The 20,648-nt window shown below is 45.7% G+C and overlaps 1 protein-coding gene across 1 annotated transcript in view; it reads left to right on the top strand.

The window, feature by feature from the left end:
• Positions 1–258: 258 nt before the first annotated feature.
• The window catches only part of LOC110522449 (serine/threonine-protein kinase PAK 5), a 137,659-nt gene continuing 117,269 nt past the window's right edge, over positions 259–20,648 (top strand). Inside the window, exon 1 of the mRNA XM_021600844.3 lies at positions 259–487. The gene's annotated coding sequence lies outside the window, so the exon portion shown is untranslated. The remainder of the gene's footprint in view (positions 488–20,648) is intronic.

The following is a 20,648-nucleotide window of genomic DNA, read 5'->3' as shown; positions in this document are numbered from 1 at the left end:
CCCCTAGCCCATAGACCTATAATATTCTTTGTCACTTTGCTGCACGTTTCACAGTCCTTCACTGTCTGTCATTCAATCACCTCAAATCTAAAGGAGGCCGTTGCATTGAATATTGTGGCCATATCTGACAGAAAATAAAATATCAGCCTACATTATTTGGTTTAAATTGCATTATTACCCCCCTAATATTTTGCGGCCGAATCCTCTTCCAGTTCAACCGCGCGCCGCTCTTAAAACACAGGTGCTCTAATTTCTGACGGTCTCTGCAAGCCCCACTCCACTCCTCTCCACAACATCCCGGATGTAAGCCTGCACACTCTCTCTCACACACACACACACAGCGGTCTGTACCGCGCAGCTCAGTAACACCACGGAGCGACATTAACATGGCGCTGGCAGCCACATAACGGTACCCACCATAATAATCATAATACCTAGACCAAATACAGCGGCGGGACATGTGAGGGCGACAGCCTCAAGACTGCAGGTAGGTGCAATTCTAGTAATCGATAAACGCTCTGCGATATGCCATTTTGTGAAATATGGTCGCTTCTTGCAGAACACCTCTCTCCCATTCATTAGCCTAGGCTTATAGTCCTACAGTTAAACACCACTGGCACTGACAGCGGTTTGTTCTTCTCCACAAGACTGTCGGGAATAGCCTAAACAGATACATATGTAGTTGGGAATGAGCGTATGTTATCATGGCTACAGGCTGCAGGATAGACTACGTGCAACGACCGCTGTCCTTGGTGTTGAAACCGAAATGCTGTCTGCATTTTGTAAATATATGATAGTCAGTGAAGCAATCAATCAATGGAGTCTTAAGAAAACCGATGCTGGTTTGTTTTTAGGGGGTAATATTCATCAGCAGGGTTTGACATGATCCTTGGTTACAATAAGGATGTTCACCAATAGATGAGAGTTAAGTAGACTAGTACAGTAGGCCAGTACAGTAGGCCAGTACAGTAGGCTAGTACAGTAGGCCAGTACAGTAAGCTAGTACAGTAGACTAGTACAGTAGGCCAGTACAGTAGGCCAGTACATTAGGCTAGTACAGTAGGCCAGTACAGTAGGCCAGTACATTAGGCTAGTACAGTAGGCCAGTACAGTAGGCCAGTACAGTAGGCTAGTACAGTAGACCAGTACAGTAGGCCAGTATAGTAGACTAGTACAGTAGGCCAGTACAGTAGGCCAGTACAGTAGGCTAGTACAGTAGACCAGTACAGTAGGCCAGTACAGTAGGCTAGTACAGTAGGCTAGTACAGTAGGTCAGTACAGTAGGCTAGTACAGTAGACCAGCACAGTAGGTTAGTACAGCAGACTAGTACAGTAGGCTAGTACAGTAGGTCAGTACAGTAGGCTAGTACAGTAGGCCAGTACAGTAGGCTAGTACAGTAGGCCAGTACAGTAGGCTAGTATAGTAGGCCAGTACAGCAGACTAGTACAGTAGGCCAGTACAGCAGTCTAGTACAGTAGGCTAGTACAGTAGGCCAGTACAGTAGGCTAGTACAGTAGGTTAGTACAGTAGGCCAGTACAGCAGGCCAGTACAGCAGTCTCCTACAGTAGGCCAGTACAGCAGCCTAGTTCAGTAGACTAGTACAGTAGGTTAGTACAGTAGGCCAGTACAGTAGGCTAGTACAGTAGGCCAGTACAGTAGGCTAGTACAGTAGGCTAGTACAGTAGGCTAGTACAGTAGGTTAGTACAGCAGACTAGTACAGTAGGCTAGTACAGTAGGTCAGTACAGTAGGCTAGTACAGTAGGCTAGTACAGTAGACCAGCACAGTAGGCTAGTACAGTAGACCAGTACAGTAGGTTAGTACAGTAGGCCAGTACAGCAGGCCAGTACAGCAGTCTCCTACAGTAGGCCAGTACAGCAGTCTAGTTCAGTAGACTAGTACAGTAGGTTAGTACAGTAGGCCAGTACAGTAGGCTAGTACAGTAGGCCAGTACAGTAGACTAGTACAGTAGGCTAGTACAGTAGGCTAGTACAGTAGGTTAGTACAGCAGACTAGTACAGTAGGCTATTACAGTAGGTCAGTACAGTAGGCTAGTACAGTAGGCTAGTACAGTAGACCAGCACAGTAGGCTACAGTAGGCGGTTTGGTTGAACAAATGGTGAGTTTTAAAGTTCAATGCATCTCCAGGATTATAAGGTGTGTAGAGGAAAATTAAAAGTGGTATGCTGCTGGGGTCTAACCAAATCCTGCTACAAGGAACTGGATATACAAAGGAACAGAATGTAGCCTATTTCTCCGGAGTGTCATTGGCACATTAGTGCTGTTGCAAATCAATGACTGATAGGGGGAAAAACAGTAATAATAATAATAATATTACAATTACATCGTTTTGCTCTCTTTCTATATTTGGCCTCTACATGTTTAGTGTGAGGATATCTCTGAGTTACTGCAGCTATTCTGTTGTGACTGTTTTCAACGGAGGTCCTGTGTCTCATCCTCAGCAGAAAGCCTTGATTCAGTAACACTCCTACCACAGTGGCACCATTCCTACTCCCTGTCCTCGTCCCTCTCCCAGTCCCTGTCCCCGTCTGTCCCCAACTGTGACCAAACCCTCAGACAAGGATAGGCCTTTTGCCGCTCAAGGCAACACACACGCACATACAGTCGCCGGTTATCCAGTTGGTAATGTATTCAGCAGCGAGAACAACAGCTTTACATAATGATCAAAGCTTGAGGAGGCTCTGCGTACAGTAGGCCTAATAATAACCTTTGAAGTTATAAGAACATTCATTCCACTAATATTAGACTCAAATGCTAGAATAGAGTGGGTCTAGACATAGAAATATAATGCATTCATTCTATAGTATAGTCCTGTTTATGTTTGTCTTGCAGTAGCAGTATATGGGCTTGGAGAGTGAATGACATTGGTAAGGAATGACACAGTATTTGCTATATTTGTCCATATGGCTATACTATACACTCTTAGAAAAAAGGGTTCTTCAAAGGGTTCTCCTATGGGGACAGCCGAAGAACCCTTTCAGGTTCTAGATAGCACCTTTTTTTCTAAGAGTGTACTAGTCCATCATATTGTATTTATGCATGTCTTTAGGATGTGCCTCTGATATACTCATGGACTTCGCATTAGGATAGACCACTTGTCTAGTCACGTCTTTCACCCTGACTTTGTATGTCTATAACATCTCTCTCACTGACACTGTTGATACAGTAGAATGGGAGACTACAGTGTTTTTTCATACAGGTATGTAGTAATCGAGGGACAATTTAGTTGACGGTTAAATATGCGTGTGTGTAAGCCCCTGTAAGACTCAGTGGAGGTTTGAACCCAGTGTGTCTGGGAGACTTACAGAGATGGATTCTGATGATGGAAGGAATGACTGGAGGATAATGTAAATGAACTAGACACAGATAGAGAGGAGAGGAGGAGGAGGAGGAGGAGCAGGAGAGATGAAGAGGATGAACAAGAAGAAAGAGAGGAGGAGGAGGAAGAGGAGGAGAAGGGGAAGAGGAAAGATGAGAGAATGATCAGTTGGAATAGGAGGATGAAGAAGAGGAAAGAGTGGAAGAGGAGAGGAGGAGGAAGAGGAGAGGAGGCGGAAGAGGAGAGGATGGGAACAATGGCGTGGAGTTGGAAGAAGAGGATGAAGAAGAGGAAAGAGTGAAGAGGAGTCAGAGAGAGAGAGAGAGAGAGAAAGAAAGAAAGAGAGAGAGAGGAAAGAGTGAATACCAAAGACAAGAGTAGCACAGAATAGAGAGGAGGATGACAAAATCATGAAAAGATGATCATAGAGAGAGAGTTGTCTAAAGAGGATAGAGAGAGAGCGAGAGAGAGAGAGAGAGAGGTGTCTGAAGAAGAGAGAGAGAGTTGTCTGAAGAGGAGAAAGGGAGAGAGGAGAGAGAGGTGTCTAAAGAGGAGAGAGAGAGAGAGGAGAGAGAGGTGTCTGAAGAGGAGAAAGAGAGAGAGGAGAGAGAGGTGTCGAAAGAGGAGAGAGAGGTGTCTAAAGAGGAGAGAGAGGTGTCTAAAGAGGAGAGAGAGAGTTGTCTGAAGAGGAGAAAGAGAGAGAGGAGAGAGAGGTGTCTGAAGAGAAAGAGAGAGAGGAGAGAGAGGTGTCTAAAGAGGAGAGAGAGAGTTGTCTGAAGAGGAGAAAGAGAGAGAGGAGAGAGAGGTGTCTGAAGAGGAGAAAGAGAGAGAGGAGAGAGAGGTGTCTAAAGAGGAGAGAGAGAGTTGTCTGAAGAGGAGAGGGAGAGAAGAAAGAGAGGTGTCTAAAGAGGAGAGAGATGAGAGAGAGGTGTCTAAAGAGGAGAGAGAGGTGTCTGAAGTGGAGAGAGAGGAGAGAGAGGTGTCTAAAGAGGAGAGAGAGGTGTCTGAAGTGGAGAGAGAGGAGAGAGAGGTGTCTAAAGAGGAGAAAGAGAGGAGAGAGAGGAGAGAGAGTTGTATGAAGAGGAGAGAGAGGAGAGAGAGTGGTGTCTGAAGAGGAGAGAGAGGAGAGAGTGGTGTCTGAAGAGGAGAGAGAGGTGTCTGAAGTGGAGAGAGAGGAGTCTAAAGAGGAGAAAGAGAGAGAGGAGAGAGAGAGGTCTGAAGAGGAGAGGGAGAGAAGAAAGAGAGGTGTCTAAAGAGGAGAGAGATGAGAGAGAGGTGTCTAAAGAGGAGAGAGAGGTGTCTGAAGTGGAGAGAGAGGAGAGAGAGGTGTCTAAAGAGGAGAGAGAGGTGTCTGAAGTGGAGAGAGAGGAGAGAGAGGTGTCTAAAGAGGAGAAAGAGAGGAGAGAGAGGAGAGAGAGTTGTATGAAGAGGAGAGAGAGGAGAGAGAGTGGTGTCTGAAGAGGAGAGAGAGGAGAGAGTGGTGTCTGAAGAGGAGAGAGAGGTGTCTGAAGTGGAGAGAGAGGAGTCTAAAGAGGAGAAAGAGAGGAGAGAGAGGAGAGAGAGGTGTATGAAGAGGAGAGAGAGGAGAGAGAGTGGTGTCTGAAGAGGGGAGTGAGGTGTCTGAAGTGGAGAGAGAGGTGTCTAAAGAGGAGAAAGAGAGAGAAGAGAGAGAGGAGAGAGAGTAAGGTCTGAAGAGGAGAGAGAGAGAGAGGAGAGAGAGAGGTCTGAAGAGGAGAGAGAGAGAGAGGAGAGAGAGAGGTCTGAAGAGGAGAAAGAGAGAGAGGAGAGAGAGGAGAGAGAATGGTCTAAAGAGGAGAAAGAGAGAGAGGAGAGAGGAGAGAGAGAGGTCTGAAGAGGAGAGAGAGAGAGAGGAGAGAGAGAGAGGTCTGAAGAGGAGAGAGAGAGAGAGAGAGAGGAGAGAGGTCTGAAGAGGAGAGAGAGAGAGGAGAGAGAGAGGTCTGAAGAGGAGAGAGAGAGAGAGGGGAGAGAGAGGAGAGAGAGTGAGGTCTGAAGAGGAGAGAGAGAGAGAGGAGAGAGAGAGAGGTCTGAAGAGCAGAGAGAGAGAGAGGAGAGAGAGGAGAGAGAGTGGTCTAAAGAGGAGAAAGAGAGAGAGGAGAGAGGAGAGAGGTCTGAAGAGGAGAGAGAGAGAGAGAGGAGAGAGGTCTGAAGAGGAGAGAGAGAGAGGAGAGAGAGAGGTCTGAAGAGGAGAGAGAGAGAGAGGGGAGAGAGAGGAGAGAGAGTGAGGTCTGAAGAGGAGAGAGAGAGAGAGGAGAGAGAGAGAGGTCTGAAGAGCAGAGAGAGAGAGAGGAGAGAGAGGAGAGAGAGTGGTCTAAAGAGGAGAAAGAGAGAGAGGAGAGAGGAGAGAGGTCTGAAGAGGAGAGAGAGAGAGAGAGAGAGGAGAGAGAGAGGTCTGAAGAGGAGAGAGAGAGAGAGGGGAGAGAGAGAGGTCTGAATAGGAGAGGGAGAGAAGAAAGTGAGGTGTCTAAAGAGGAGAACGAGAGAGAGGAGAGAGAGAGGTCTGAAGAGGAGAGGGAGAGAAGAAAGAGAGGTGTCTAAAGAGGAGAACGAGAGAGAGGAGAGAGAGAGGTCTGAAGAGGAGAGGGAGAGAAGAAAGAGAGGTGTCTAAAGAGGAGAGAGAGGTGTCTGAAGTGGAGAGAGAGGAGAGAGAGGTGTCTAAAGAGGAGAGAGAGGTGTCTGAAGTGGAGAGAGAGGAGAGAGAGGTGTCTAAAGAGGAGAAAGAGAGGAGAGAGAGGAGAGAGAGTTGTATGAAGAGGAGAGAGAGGAGAGAGAGTGGTGTCTGAAGAGGAGAGAGAGGAGAGAGTGGTGTCTGAAGAGGAGAGAGAGGTGTCTGAAGTGGAGAGAGAGGAGTCTAAAGAGGAGAAAGAGAGGAGAGAGAGGAGAGAGAGGTGTATGAAGAGGAGAGAGAGGAGAGAGAGTGGTGTCTGAAGAGGGGAGTGAGGTGTCTGAAGTGGAGAGAGAGGTGTCTAAAGAGGAGAAAGAGAGGAGAGAGAGGAGAGAGAGGAGAGAGAGGTGTATGAAGAGGAGAGAGAGGAGAGAGAGTGGTGTCTGAAGAGGAGAGAGAGGTGTCTGAAGAAAAGAGAGAGGAGAGAGAGAGGTGTCTAGAGAGGAGAGAATAGAGAGAGAGAGAAGAGAGCGAGAGAGAGGAGAGAGAGAAGGGAGAGAGAAAAGAGAGAGAGAGAGAGAGAGGAGAGTGAGAGGGAGAGAGAGGAGAGAGTGAGAGGTGTCTAAAGAGGAGAGAGAGGAGAGAGTGAGAGTTGTCTAAAGAGGAAAGAGAGGAGAGAAGAGAGGAGAAAGAGAGAGGAGAGAGTGAGAGGTGTCTAATGGGGAGAGAGTAAATACTGTAGAGTTAGACAGACACATTCATCTTCATAGGTTCCAGATAGGTCTCATATAGGTCACACATAGGTCATAGATAGGTCATGGCCATTGTGTTTCTCACTGCTTGTTTAGTATTATCTTCCTGTGTGTGATCTGCAGGACTCGCAGTGTGTGTGTGTGTGTGTGTGTGTGTGTGTGTGTGTGTGTGTGTGTGTGTGTGTGTATGAGTGGGTGTTGTGCAGAACTTGATGTGTGCGTGTGTTCTGCAGGACACACTGTGTGTGTGTGTGTGTGTGTGTTTGAGAGAGAGAGAGTGGGTGGGTGTTCTGCAGGACTTGATGTGTGTGTGTGTGTGTGTGTGTGTGTGTGTGTGTGTGTGTGTGTGTGTGTGAGAGAGAGAGAGAGAGAGAGAGAGAGAGAGTGGGTGTTCTGCAGGACTTGATGTGTGTGTGTGTGTGTGTGTGTGTGTGTGTGTGTGTGTGTGTGTGTGTGTGTGTGTGTGTGTGTGTGTGTGTGTGTGTGTGTGTGTGTGTGTGTGTGTGTGTGTGTGAGAGAAAGAGAGAGAGAGAGAGAGTGGGTGTTCTGCAGGACTCGCTGTGTGTGTGTGTGTGTGTGTGTGTGTGTGTGTGTGTGTGTGTGTGTGTGTGTGTGTGTGTGTGTGTGTGTGTGTGTGTGTGTGTGTGTGTGTGTATACAACATGACCTGGGGGGCTGTAGCATTGCAAATGTCACATGGGGTGGGACCATGTATGTCCCTCTACCCAGCCAGCCTGAGGACTGCTCCACTCCACACTAACCTATTTATTCCCTCTCCCTTTAGACACTGATTTAAGGTCTGATAGAATTGGGGGAGACTGAGCTGATCCTAGATCTGTGCAGACAGACAATTTATACTTTGATTCAACCCTCTGTGTGGCAGAGAAGACCACTCTGTAGCTCCAACAGCTTCATCAGGGGAGATGCATTGGAATCATAGTGCACTGATGAGAGCAAGTGTATGTCGTGTTGTGTGTTGTGTTGTGTGTATGTGTGTGTGTGTGTGTGTGTGCCTGCATGCATGCGTGTGTGTATGTATGTGTGTTTGCCAGTCGGCTGGCGTGGGGGGCTTGGCATCAGAGGGCAGTGATGAGAGGGCTAGTGATGAGAGGGCTAGTGTAGCCTACACACCAAGGGAGGCCCTTGGGCTAGACTGCTGCTGCTCTATGCTGGCATTACTGCTCTGTAACTCACTCCCTGTCCCAGGGACTTACTGTCTCTGAAAGTGTGGGTGTGTGTGTTTGTTTGTTTCGCTCTGTCTGTCTGTCTGTCTGTCTGTCTGTCTGTCTGTCTGTCTGTCTGTGAGAAAGAGACAGAAAGACAGAGAGAGAGAGAGAGAGAGAGAGAGAGAGAGAGAGAGAGAGAGCGAAAGTGTGTTTGCCTTTGCATGTTTTTGTGTGTGTAGTGTTGGCCTATGTGTGTGTGAACCCTACTCAACCCTGCCCTACTCAACCCTGCCCTACTCAACTCTGCCCTACTCAACTCTGCCCTACTCAACCCTGCCCTTCTCTACCCTGCCCTACTCAACTCTGCCCTACTCATTCCTGCCCTACTCATTCCTGCCCTACTCAACCCTGCCCTACTCATTCCTGCCCTACTCAACCCTGCCCTACTCATTCCTGCTCTACTCAACCCTGCCCTACTCAACTCTGCCCTACTCAACCCTGCCCTACTCATTCCTGCCCTACTCATTCCTGCCCTACTCAACCCTGCCCTACTCATTCCTGCCCTACTCATTCCTGCCATACTCAACCCTGCCCTACTCAACCCTGCCCTACTCATTCCTGCCCTACTCAACCCTGCCCTACTCAACTCTGCCCTACTCATTCCTGCCCTTCTCTACCCTACTCAACCCTGCCCTACTCATTCCTGCCCTACTCAACTCTGCCCTACTCATTCCTGCCCTACTCATTCCTGCCCTACTCATTCCTGCCCTACTCAACTCTGCCCTACTCAACCCTACTCAACCCTGCCCTACTCATTCCTTCCCTACTCAACCCTGCCCTACTCAACCCTGCCCTACTCAACCCTGCCCTACTCATTCCTGCCCTACTCAACCCTGCCCTACTCAATCCTGCCCTTCTCTACCCTGCCCTGCCCTACTCAACCCTGCCCTACTCAACCCTGCCCTACTCAACTCTGCCCTACTCAACCCTGCCCTACTCATTCCTGCCCTACTCACTCCTGCCCTACTCATTCCTGCCCTACTCAACCCTGCCCTACTCAACCCTGCCCTACTCAACTCTGCCCTACTCAACCCTGCCCTACTCATTCCTGCCCTACTCTTTCCTGCCCTACTTAACCCTGCCCTACTCAACCCTGCCCTACTCAACTCTGCCCTACTCAACCCTGCCCTACTCAACTCTGCCCTACTCAACTCTGCCCTACTCAACCCTGCCCTACTCAACCCTGCTCTACTCAACTCTGCCCTACTCATTCCTGCCCTACTCAACCCTGCCCTACTCAACTCTGCCCTACTCAACTCTGCCCTACTCAACTCTGCCCTACTCATCCCTGCCCTACTCAACTCTGCCCTACTCAACCCTGCCCTACTCATTCCTGCCCTACTCATTCCTGCCCTACTCAACCCTGCCCTACTCATTCCTGCCCTACTCATTCCTGCCATACTCAACCCTGCCCTACTCAACCCTGCCCTACTCATTCCTGCCCTACTCAACCCTGCCCTACTCAACTCTGCCCTACTCATTCCTGCCCTTCTCTACCCTACTCAACCCTGCCCTACTCATTCCTGCCCTACTCAACTCTGCCCTACTCATTCCTGCCCTACTCATTCCTGCCCTACTCATTCCTGCCCTACTCAACTCTGCCCTACTCAACCCTACTCAACCCTGCCCTACTCATTCCTTCCCTACTCAACCCTGCCCTACTCAACCCTGCCCTACTCAACCCTGCCCTACTCATTCCTGCCCTACTCAACCCTGCCCTACTCAATCCTGACCTTCTCTACCCTGCCCTGCCCTACTCAACCCTGCCCTACTCAACCCTGCCCTACTCAACTCTGCCCTACTCAACCCTGCCCTACTCATTCCTGCCCTACTCACTCCTGCCCTACTCATTCCTGCCCTACTCAACCCTGCCCTACTCAACCCTGCCCTACTCAACTCTGCCCTACTCAACCCTGCCCTACTCATTCCTGCCCTACTCTTTCCTGCCCTACTTAACCCTGCCCTACTCAACCCTGCCCTACTCAACTCTGCCCTACTCAACCCTGCCCTACTCAACTCTGCCCTACTCAACTCTGCCCTACTCAACCCTGCCCTACTCAACCCTGCTCTACTCAACTCTGCCCTACTCATTCCTGCCCTACTCAACCCTGCCCTACTCAACTCTGCCCTACTCAACTCTGCCCTACTCAACTCTGCCCTACTCATCCCTGCCCTACTCAACTCTGCCCTACTCAACTCTGCCCTACTCATTCCTGCCCTACTCAACCCTGCCCTACTCAACTCTGCCCTACTCAACCCTGCCCTACTCAACTCTGCCCTACTCATTCCTGCCCTACTCAACTCTGCCCTACTCAACCCTGCCCTACTCAACTTTGCCCTACTCATTCCTGCCCTACTCATTTCTGCCCTACTCAACCCTGCCCTACTCAACTCTGCCCTACTCATTCCTGCCCTACTCATTCCTGCCCTACTCAACCCTGCCCTACTCAACTCTGCCCTACTCAACCCTACTCAACCACTAACCGGTTCAATAAGGCGTGGGTGAGTAAGTGTGAGCCTAATTCCAGTGTAATCACTATTAAAGCGACAGCTGTTTAGAATGGGCAGGTTTAAAAAGCCAATTGGACTGGTTGTTGTCTCACCTCTGCTGTATTTCACAGTAGTTACATATCAAGTCCAGTGAAGCACTTAACTGTCCACTGGCTGGTTTTCCCATCAGGCAGAACACCTTTATATAAGTACACCTGCAGGGAAGCCATTCAGGGATTTAAAAGATACAGGTATGTATTCACAAAGCGTCTCAGAGTGGGAGTGCTGATCTAGGATCAGTTTTGCCATTTTAGATCATAATGAATAAGAGGGGAGCTGAGGCTTTGTAAATATGGGTCCTGGTCTGTGTCCCATTAGTCTGAATGGGACTCTAACGTTTAGGCCTTATCTAAAGTTAAAACAGAGAAGAAACTGCTGGAAGTGGTGTTGGAGGGCCAGTAGGAGACACCCTTTCCTCTGGTCTAAAAAAAATATCCCAATGACCCAGGTTAGTGATTGGGGACACTGCCCTGTGTAGGTTGCCGTCTTTCGGATGGGACGTTAAATTGGTATAAGTTGTCACTAAAGATCCCATGGCACTTATCGTAAGAGTAGATGGTGTTAACCCCGGTGTCCTGACTAAATTCCCAAGCTGTCCCTCATACCATCACGGTCACCTAATCATCCCCAGCTTACAATTGTCTCATTCATCCCCCTCCTCTCCCCTGTAACTATTCCCCAGGTCATTGTTGTAAATGAGAATGTGTTCTCAGTCAACTTACCTGTTAAAATAAGGGTGAAAAAATGGAAGGCTATTCTATGTATTTCCCATTTCAGATGATTCTTGAAGTGAGTAAGCGTATTCCTCATGTAACATTACATTAGGATCACATAGACCCTTATACACATCTACATACCAGGAGCTCTGCACATGGCTATTGTATGACATTGCTGTGCATTCCTGCAGTGTAATTAGAGGTTTCTATTGTTCACCTCTGGGAGGCTCTTTCCTCTCCATTCCTCATACCTCAGGCATGCAAATGGTACTATAGACTTCTTAACAAGCTATTACTGCTGCTGCAAACACCATCCTGCATGAATAGCAGTAATATTTAGCATTCCATTATGGAGATATTGATATTCCACAGAACACATACTTCTCCCCTCCCTCTCTCCCCCCCTCTGTCCCCCCTCTCTCCCCCTCTATCTTTCTCCCCCCCTCTCTCTTTCTCTCTCTCTCCCTCTCCCTCTCTCTCTCCCTCCCCCTCTCCCTCTCTCTCTCTCTCCATTGATGTTAAATGACTACATAATCACGAAGGGAATTATCAACTAGCCGAGTTTAATACAGTGGGATGTTGTTGTTTAATATCAGTGTTTCCGCTATATGCATTTAGCAGCGGCGCATCGTGGCCGCAAAAGAAACAAAATAAATAAAGTATGTAGAAAAGATAATGAAACTATATATTTTTTAATGAGATCATCTTTGAGAACTAACAATCCATAAAATAAAAACAAGCAATTCAGGGAGATTCTGAAATGTAAAAAATGGCATTGGGCCCACATTGATTTTGTTATAATGTTTGAGTCACTCAGATAGCATAAGAACAAGGCCTAAGCCATGGAAAAATGCATAGAATTGCAGGGCATTAGCTTTAAAACTTCAGATTCTCTCTCCCCACTGGCAAAATGTGTAGAATTGCAGGGAATTAGCTTTTAAACAGCAACATTTGCAACCCCCCCCCCCCTTACTTTAACACCACTGTTGAAAACAATCCTAGGGGGAACACTGGATATGCACTGTGTGTTGTAGACCATACTAATGGAACAGAAGTTCAGATCATGTTTTGCCAGATCAACCAGGTAGTGCACTGGTAATGCAGGCTATATACTGTTTTACACTCTGTCTCTTGTCTAAGCCTACGTGTTTAACACCATGTATCCTGTCTGAGCAAAGCAGTGTAAGCTCTGAAGACGGACAGGTGTCTGTAACATAGACTCAGAAGTACCATTTAGAAACTGCATATACTGTACGTTGATGTATTTAAGTGTCACGCCTTGTCCTGAGATATCTCTGTTTTCTTTATATTTTGTTTAGGACATGGTGTGACTTGGGTGGGTACGCTAGTTTTGGATTGTCTAGGGTTTTTGTATATCTGTTTTTTTTGTATGTCTGGGGTTTTGTAGGTCTAGGGGTTTTTGTATTCTATGTTGGCCTGATATGGTTCCCAATCAGAGAAAATGTCACATCCTGACCTTAGTTCCCTTTTTGTGTCTCTATTTTAGTTTGGTCAGGGCGTGAGTTGGGGCGGGCATTCTATGTTTTGTTCTAGGTTTGGTATTTCTAGGTGTTTGGCCTGGTATGGTTCTCAATCAGAGGCAGCTGTCAATCGTTGTCTCTGATTGAGAACCATACTTAGGTAGCCTGTTTTCCCACTTTTGTTTGTGGGTGGTTATTTTCCGTTTCAGTGTTTGCACCATACGGGACTGTTTCGGTATTCATTTATGCTCTTGTTCTTTTGTATTTAGTGTTCAGTGTATTAAAGTTAACATGGACACGTAACACGCTGCGCTTTGGTCTACTTCTTCTTCCACCAACGAAAATCGTTACAGACAGCTGTTTATCGTTGTCTCTGATTGGGGATCATATTTAGGTAGCCATTTCCCTTTGGTGTTTGTGGGATCTTGTCTATGTGTAGTTGCCTGTCAGCACTGGTTTGTATAGCTTCACGTGTTGTTATTTTGTTGGTTTGTTCCGTGTTCATTCTTTAAATAAATAAATAAGAATGTACGCATACCTTGGTCCGATCCTTATAACGAACGTGACATTAAGTTGAACACGTGGACGAGCAGGGTTGAGATTCCCTGTCACACTATCCAGAGCTGTCGCAGCCGTTACCCACTGGTTATGTAAACCAAATAAATCTATGTGATGATGTTGAATCAACGTGGAAAACTGATTAGATTTGCAGAAAGTCATCAACGTCAGGGAATTTGGTATTTTTTTCACTGAACTTTCAACCCAAATCCAATAATTGTTTGGGTGGGATTTCACGTTGAATTCACCTTCGTTGACAACTCAACCAAATGTAAATTAACGTTGAGACGTTGAGCTGATGTCTGTGCCCAGTGGGTAGCTACTGCACAGTATGTGTTTTTATTAAAGTAGATCGTATTACAAACTTTGGCCCAAGTAAGATTATCAATGCAGTCATAACTCGAAGCTATTAAGTTTGAACAAACATTCTATATTCCATCTCACATTGTATGGACTAGTTCCTCAAAATGTATAAAAAATAATTGTGAAATAAAGTATATTGGAGAAATAGAAGAAATAGCCCAATATAGCCCAATTAAGTCGGGAAATGGGTGGAACTGAAAAACAGCATCTCTGGAGAGATGGAAGTTGACATCAGTGCCCTAGAACAATCCCCTTTTCTTCTTCATCCTCTTCCTCATCCCCCATCCTCCCCTCCTCTCTCTATACCACGTAGGAAAATATTTTTAAAACCAGTGGTTTCATGGGAACGTTGACCTTAACCATGACCCCGGATGTTATAGTAGTATTTAAAGCCAACCACATCCCTTAAACTGACCCCACTGATAACTGTACTCATCCTCTTTAGCAAACATCAGGTTGGTGCTAATGTTACAGGAACACTTAGGGTGCCTTTGTAAATTCACTCTGGAGTGCCACATTAGCTGGATGTTTGTAAATTCACTCTGGAGTGCCACATTAGCTACAAGTTTGTAAATTCAGAGCGGTTCGCTCTCAGAGAGTTCCGAGCGCAAACTGGACGCTCTGGCCGAGGAGTAGGATTGATCAGAGCTTTCAGACATCACAACGGCAGTCAAGCACTCAAGCTAACTGGCTAAAATTTGCTAGCTTGCTAGCTATTTCCAGACATAAATGAGAGAACACCTCACTCTGACCATTTTACTCGCCCTAGCAGAGCTGGTTAGGCAGTTTTCATGTTATCCAGAGCGTTAGTGACTGTAACTGTATAGCTGGCAACAATTTAATTAAGCTTTTTTGCCAACGTTTACTGACACCGGCCAAGTTCAATGGGTGTTGAGCGATCGTAAATTCATCAATTATTCTGCACTCTGGCATACTCAGACGAGAGGGCTCTGAAATCGGAGTAGATAGCCAGAGTGAATTTACGAACACACCCTAGGCTTCAAAGAAAGCCACAGCATCCCAAACATTGGCAGCATCTCAACATTTTGGCTAGTTGGCTAGTTGTCACACTGTGTAGGCTATTGTCCGACATATGCAAGAGCCTGGAATTCCACTTATATTTGAGTCATTCATTAGTCGAATCCATCTGGTCAGCGTGACTCAAGACAGATAGCCTTCAGTATGTTAAGCTAATTATACTGAACGGAATGGATGACTTTTTGGGTGGATGTGGTAGGTTATACAATGATACATACATTGAGTCAGTCACTCTATCATTAACATTTGATATGGTATTTTCAACAGGATCTTCATTCTGAGTCTGAATAAAGTAGAAGATATTCTATTCTAGAATCATTATGCAATCACCATCATCCACCACAGGGCATGCAATCACCAGCAAAGTAGGGATGTTGTTAAAATATCAGCTGATGTGCAATTGTAAACAAAGATTGTCTTGTTTTGTTGACAACAATTCACAGAGATTAAACCAACTTTAGCAAACTGACCCTGACATCAGGAGACAGCATGAAAATCCTAGAGATTTTTCTCATGTCAACCTTAAAGAGAGTTTGCTGTAGATTGAGAATATACTGAGAACACTGAGAAATAAAGGTGCTATCTAGATCCTAACAGGGTTCTGCGTCTGTCCCCATAGGAGAACCATTTGAACAACCATCTTTGGTTCTAGGTAGAAACATTTTGTGTTCCATGAATAACCCTTTCCACATAGGGTTCTACATGGAACCCAAAGGGGTTTTTACCTGGAACCAAAAATAGTTACCCTATGGGGACAGCCAAAGAACCCCTTTGGAACCTTTTTGCAGTTCTAGTCCAGTATTGTTGTTGGCTGATGTCTTGATTGTGTTTGGGTTCTGTTGTTGGCTGATGTCTTGGTTCTAGGTTTGGGGTTGTTGTTGGCTGATGTATTGGTTCTAGGTTTGGGGTCTGTTGTTGGCTGATGTCTTGGTTCTAGGTTTGGGGTTGTTGTTGGCTGATGTCTTGGTTCTAGGTTTGGGGTCTGTTATTGGCTGATGTCTTGGTTCTAGGTTTGGGTTCTATTAGTGGCTGATGTCTTGGTTCTAGGTTTGGGATCTGTTATTGGTTTATGTCTTGGTTCTAGATTTGGGGTATGGTGTTGGGTTCTCCTGCTTATGGTTTAGGTTTGGTTCTCTATCTGGTCTCTCTGGTCTCAGATCATATCATAAGATTTGTAGACTGCTGGTTTATGGGGTCCTACTTAGGTTTAGTCACTAGTGATTTATGGGGACATCAGTGTTTAAGTGCTAGCTGTGCCATACAGTAGCTTTAGGTTAGCTAAAGGTTATGACTTCATGTATGTCTTTAATGGACTCAAGGCATGAAGATAGGATGACTTGCATTTGTTAGCATACCAATGACACATCATTGAGACCAAGGAACTCTTCCTCTATAACACTTTCCTCTCTCTCCTCTCCCTGCTCTCTCTCTCTCCTCTCCCTGCTTTCTCTCTCCTCTCCCTGCTCTCTCTTCTCTCCCTGCGCTCTCTCTGCTTTCTCTCCGCTTTCTGTCCTCTCTCTGCTCACTCTCTCCTCTCTCTCCTCTCCCTGCTCTCTCCTCTCTCTCCTCTCTCTGCTCTCTCTCTCCTCTCTCTGCTCACTCTCTCCTCTGTCTCCCCTCTCTCCTCTCCCTGTTCTCTCTCTCCTCTCTTTCCTCTACCTGATCCCTCTCTCCTCTCCCTGCTCTCTCTCTCATCTCCCTGGCCTCTCTCTCCTCTCTCTGCTCACTCTCTCCTCTCTCTCCTCTCCCTGCTCTCTCTCTCCTCTCTCTGCTCTCTCTCCTCTCTCTCCTCTCCCTGCTCTCTCTCTCCTCTCTCTCCCCTCCCTACTCACTCTCTCCTCTCTCTGCTCTCTCTCTCCTCTCTCTCCTCTCCCTGGCCTCTCTTTCCTCTCTCTCCTCTCTCTTTCCTCTCTCTCCTCTCCCTGGTCTCTCTCTCTCTCCTCTCCCTGCTCTCTCTTTCGTCTCTCTCCTCTCCCTGGTCTCTCTCTCCTCTCCCTGCTCTCTATTTCCTCTCTCCTCTCCCGTGCGTGCTCTGACAGTATGAAATATGCTGCATCCTCTTCATCAGTTACAGGAGCCCAGTATGGCCTAAATGTAGGGGCGGTCTGTCCTCCTAACCATCACATAGTGATGTGATGTCTTTGTGTGTGTTTGGGTGTGCGTTTGTGTGTGTAGTTTACGTATTTATTTATCCAGCACACACACAGGTAAACACCCTGGTTCTCTAGAGATGCATGTACAAGCAAAACAGTCGATTTTGCAAAACAAGCCCCATTACTGTGCAGGTGAGCCCGTCAGTCAGTTTATTCTGAGCAGCTCAGAAATGCACCCACACACTGGCAGGCGTCTAATGACGCGGCGTATGGCTGAGAGTACTGATACGCTGACTGAATAGATTAAAGCATCCAATAACACAGCTGTGCTCTCTATGATACACAGGCATGAAATGACAGGAAAGTAATACAAATGAGGCAAGCTGAGTCTTTAGAGGGAGTCTTTAGAGGGAGTCCTTAGAGGGAGTCCTTAGAGGGAGTCTTTAAAGGGAGTATTTAGAAGGATTTTTTTAGAAGGAGTCTTTAGAAGGAGTCTTTAGAAGGAGTCTTTAGAGGTAGTCTTTAGAGGGAGTCTTTATAATGAGTCTTTAGAGGGAGTCTTTATAATGAGTCTTTATAATGAGTCTTTATAATGAGTCTTTAGAAGGAGTCTTTAGAAGGAGTCTTTAGAAGGAGTCTTTGTTTAGAGGGAGTCTTTATAATGAGACTTTAGAGGGAGTCTTTAGAAGGAGTCTTTAGAAGGAGTCTTTAGAAGGAGTCTTTAGAAGGAGTCTTTGTATAGAGGGAGTCTTTATAATGAGACTTTAGAGGGAGTCTTTAGAGGGAGTCTTTATAAGGAGACTTTAGGAGTCTTTATAAGGAGACTTTGTTTAGAGGGAGTCTTTAGAGGGAGTCTTTATAAGTAGTCTTTAGGGGGAGTCTTTAGAGGGAGTCTTTATAAGGATACTTTGTTTAGAGGCAGTCTTTATAATGAGTCTTTAGAAGGAGTCTTTAGAGAGAGTCTTTATAATGAGTCTTTAGGAGTCTTTATAAGGAGACTTTGTTTAGAGGGAGTCTTTAGAGGGAGTCTTTATAAGTAGTCTTTAGGGGGGGTCTTTAGAGGGAGTCTTTAGAGGGTGTCTTTAGAAGGAGTCTTTAGAGGGAGTCTTTATAACGAGTCTTTAGAAGGAGTCTTTAGAAGGAGTCTTTATAAGGAGACTTTGTTTAGAGGGAGTCTTTAGAGGGAGTCTTTATAAGGAGTTTTTAGAGGGAGTTTTTAGAGGGAGTCTTTAGAGGGTGTCTTTATAAGGAGTTTTTAGAGGGAGTCTTTAGAGGGAGTCTTTAGAGGGTGTCTTTATAAGGAGTTTTTAGAGGGAGTCTTTAGAGGGAGTCTTTATAAGGAGTTTTTAGAGGGAGTTTTTAGTGTATGTTTTACTTTATCCCGCTCTTGTATATAATGAGACTGCTGTCAAGGCCATGCAGCCGAAACCCATCATAGTTTTAAAACTTTGTTTCCATTGAACATGCCATACAAATAAAGGCATTTAAATTCATTATATTTATTTTTGATGACCAATTTACCCCTTTTACCAAAACCTACTATTGTGTACCTTAGCAGCTTCTGTCTACTAAAACCTACTATTGTGTACCTTAGCAGCTCTTCCCTTCCTTATTTTTTTCTGCTTTGCAATGTGATTGGACTAACCGATGCACGTGTAAAGCAAGTCATGAACCCACAGCCACAGGGCAGTGTGTTAGAATCTACGTTGCAGCTATTTGCCAAAGGCCAAAGATATTGATGATTAGATTAGCGCTGTAAATGCAGTGCTAACAAGTAGCGTGTTTTTATTGCCATGGCTGTCTGGTGGGAAGGGATGGATGGGGATGGGACAGCCATGCCACAAATCATGCCAGGTTCCCTGTGGCGCCAGTCCTCTAGAGTCAGACCTGGTGTCCCTAGTTGATGATGTCCCTATTTCAGGTATTACATGCTGGCTTCTAGCCCACTGGGAGTAGGGAGATGTTGCCACTAGATGCTGATCCCCCCCCTAGTCCCCCTATTATGTCTTGTGCTCCTTAATAAATGAAAAGTTGTGTAAGTTGCTCCATCTACACATCACTGAGGCTCCAAGCCCCCCTCTCTCCTCCCCCCTCTCTCTTTCTCCTGCTCTCCCCCTCTCTCTCCTCCCCCCTCTCACTCTCTCCTGCCCCCCTCTCTCTCCCTCTTGCTCCCACCCTCTCTCAATTCAATTCAATTCAAGGGGCTTTATTGGCATGGGAAACATGTGTTAACATTGCCAAAGCAAGTGAGGTAGATAATATACAAAAGTGAAATAAACAATAAAAATGAACAGTAAACATTACACATACAGAAGTTTCAAAACAATAAAGACATTACAAATGTCATATTATATATATATATATTTCAAAACAATAAAGACATTACAAATGACATATATATATATAATATGACATTTGTAATGTCTTTATTGTTTTGAAACTTCTGTATGTGTAATGTTTACTGTTCATTTTTATTGTTTATTTCACTTTTGTATATTATCTACCTCACTTGCTTTGGCAGTGTTGTAACAATGTACAAATGGTTAAAGAACACAAGGGAAAATAAATAAGCATAAATATGGGTTGTATTTACAATGGTGTTTGTTCTTCACTGGTTGCCCTTTTCTCGTGGCAACAGGTCACAAATCTTGCTGCTGTGATGGCACACTGTGGAATTTCACCCAGTAGATATGGGAGTTTATCAAAATTGGATTTGTTTTCGAATTCTTTGTGGATCTGTGTAATCTGAGGGAAATACAGTGGGGCAAAAAAGTATTTAGTCAGCCACCAATTGTGCAAGTTCTCCCACTTAAAAAGATGAGAGAGGCCTGTAATTTTCATCATAAGTACACTTCAACTATGACAGACAAAATGAGAAAAAAAAATCCAGAAAATCACATTGTAGGATTTTTAATTAATTAATTTGCAAGTTATGGTGGAAAATAAGTATTTGGTCACCTACATATAAGCAAGATTTCTGGCTCTCACAGACCTGTAACTTCTTCTTTAAGAGGCTCCTCTGTCCTCCACTTGTTACCTGTATTAATGGCACCTGTTTGAACTTGTTATCAGTATAAAAGACACCTGTCCACAACCTCAAACAGTCACACTCCAAACTCCACTATGGCCAAGACCAAAGAGCTGTCAAAGGACACCAGAAACAAAATTGTAGACCTGCACCAGGCTGGGAAGACTGAATCTGCAATAGGTAAGCAGCTTGGTTTGAAGAAATCAACTGTGGGAGCAATTATTAGGAAATGGAAGACATACAAGACCACTGATAATCTCCCTCGATCTGGGGCTCCACGCAAGATCTCACCCCGTGGTGTCAAAATGATCACAAGAACGGTGAGCAAAAGTCTCAGAACCACACAGGCGGGACCTAGTGAATGACCTGCAGAGAGCTGGGACCAAAGTAACAAAGCCTACCATCAGTAACACACTACGCCGCCAGGGACTCAAATCCTGCAGTGCTATATAACAAAGTATTGAGATAAACTTTTGTTATTGACCAAATACTTATTTCCACCATAATTTGCAAATAAATTCACAAAAAATCCTACAATGTGATTTTCTGGATTTGTTTTTCTCATTTTGTCTGTCATAGTTGAAGTGTACCTATGATGAAAATTACAGGCCTCTCTCATCTTTTTAAGTGGAAGAACTTGCACAATTGGTGACTGACTAAATACTTTTTTGCCCCACTGTATGTGTCTCTAATATGGTCATACAATGCGCAGGAGGTTAGGAAGAGCAGCTCAGTTTCCACCTAATTTTGTGGGCAGTGAGCACATAGCCTGTCTTCTCTTGAGAGCCATGTCTGCCTATGGCGGCCTTTCTCAATATCAAGGCTATGCTCACTGAGTCTGTCCATAGTCAAAGCTTTCCTTAAGTTTGGGTCAGTCACA

The sequence above is a fragment of the Oncorhynchus mykiss genome, chromosome 4, assembly GCF_057628025.1.
Source record: "Oncorhynchus mykiss isolate SJ-2025 chromosome 4, ASM5762802v1, whole genome shotgun sequence".
NCBI lineage: Eukaryota > Metazoa > Chordata > Actinopteri > Salmoniformes > Salmonidae > Oncorhynchus > Oncorhynchus mykiss.
The sequence above is the reverse complement of the archived record's forward strand: the minus strand, read 5'-3'. Positions and strand labels throughout refer to the sequence as shown.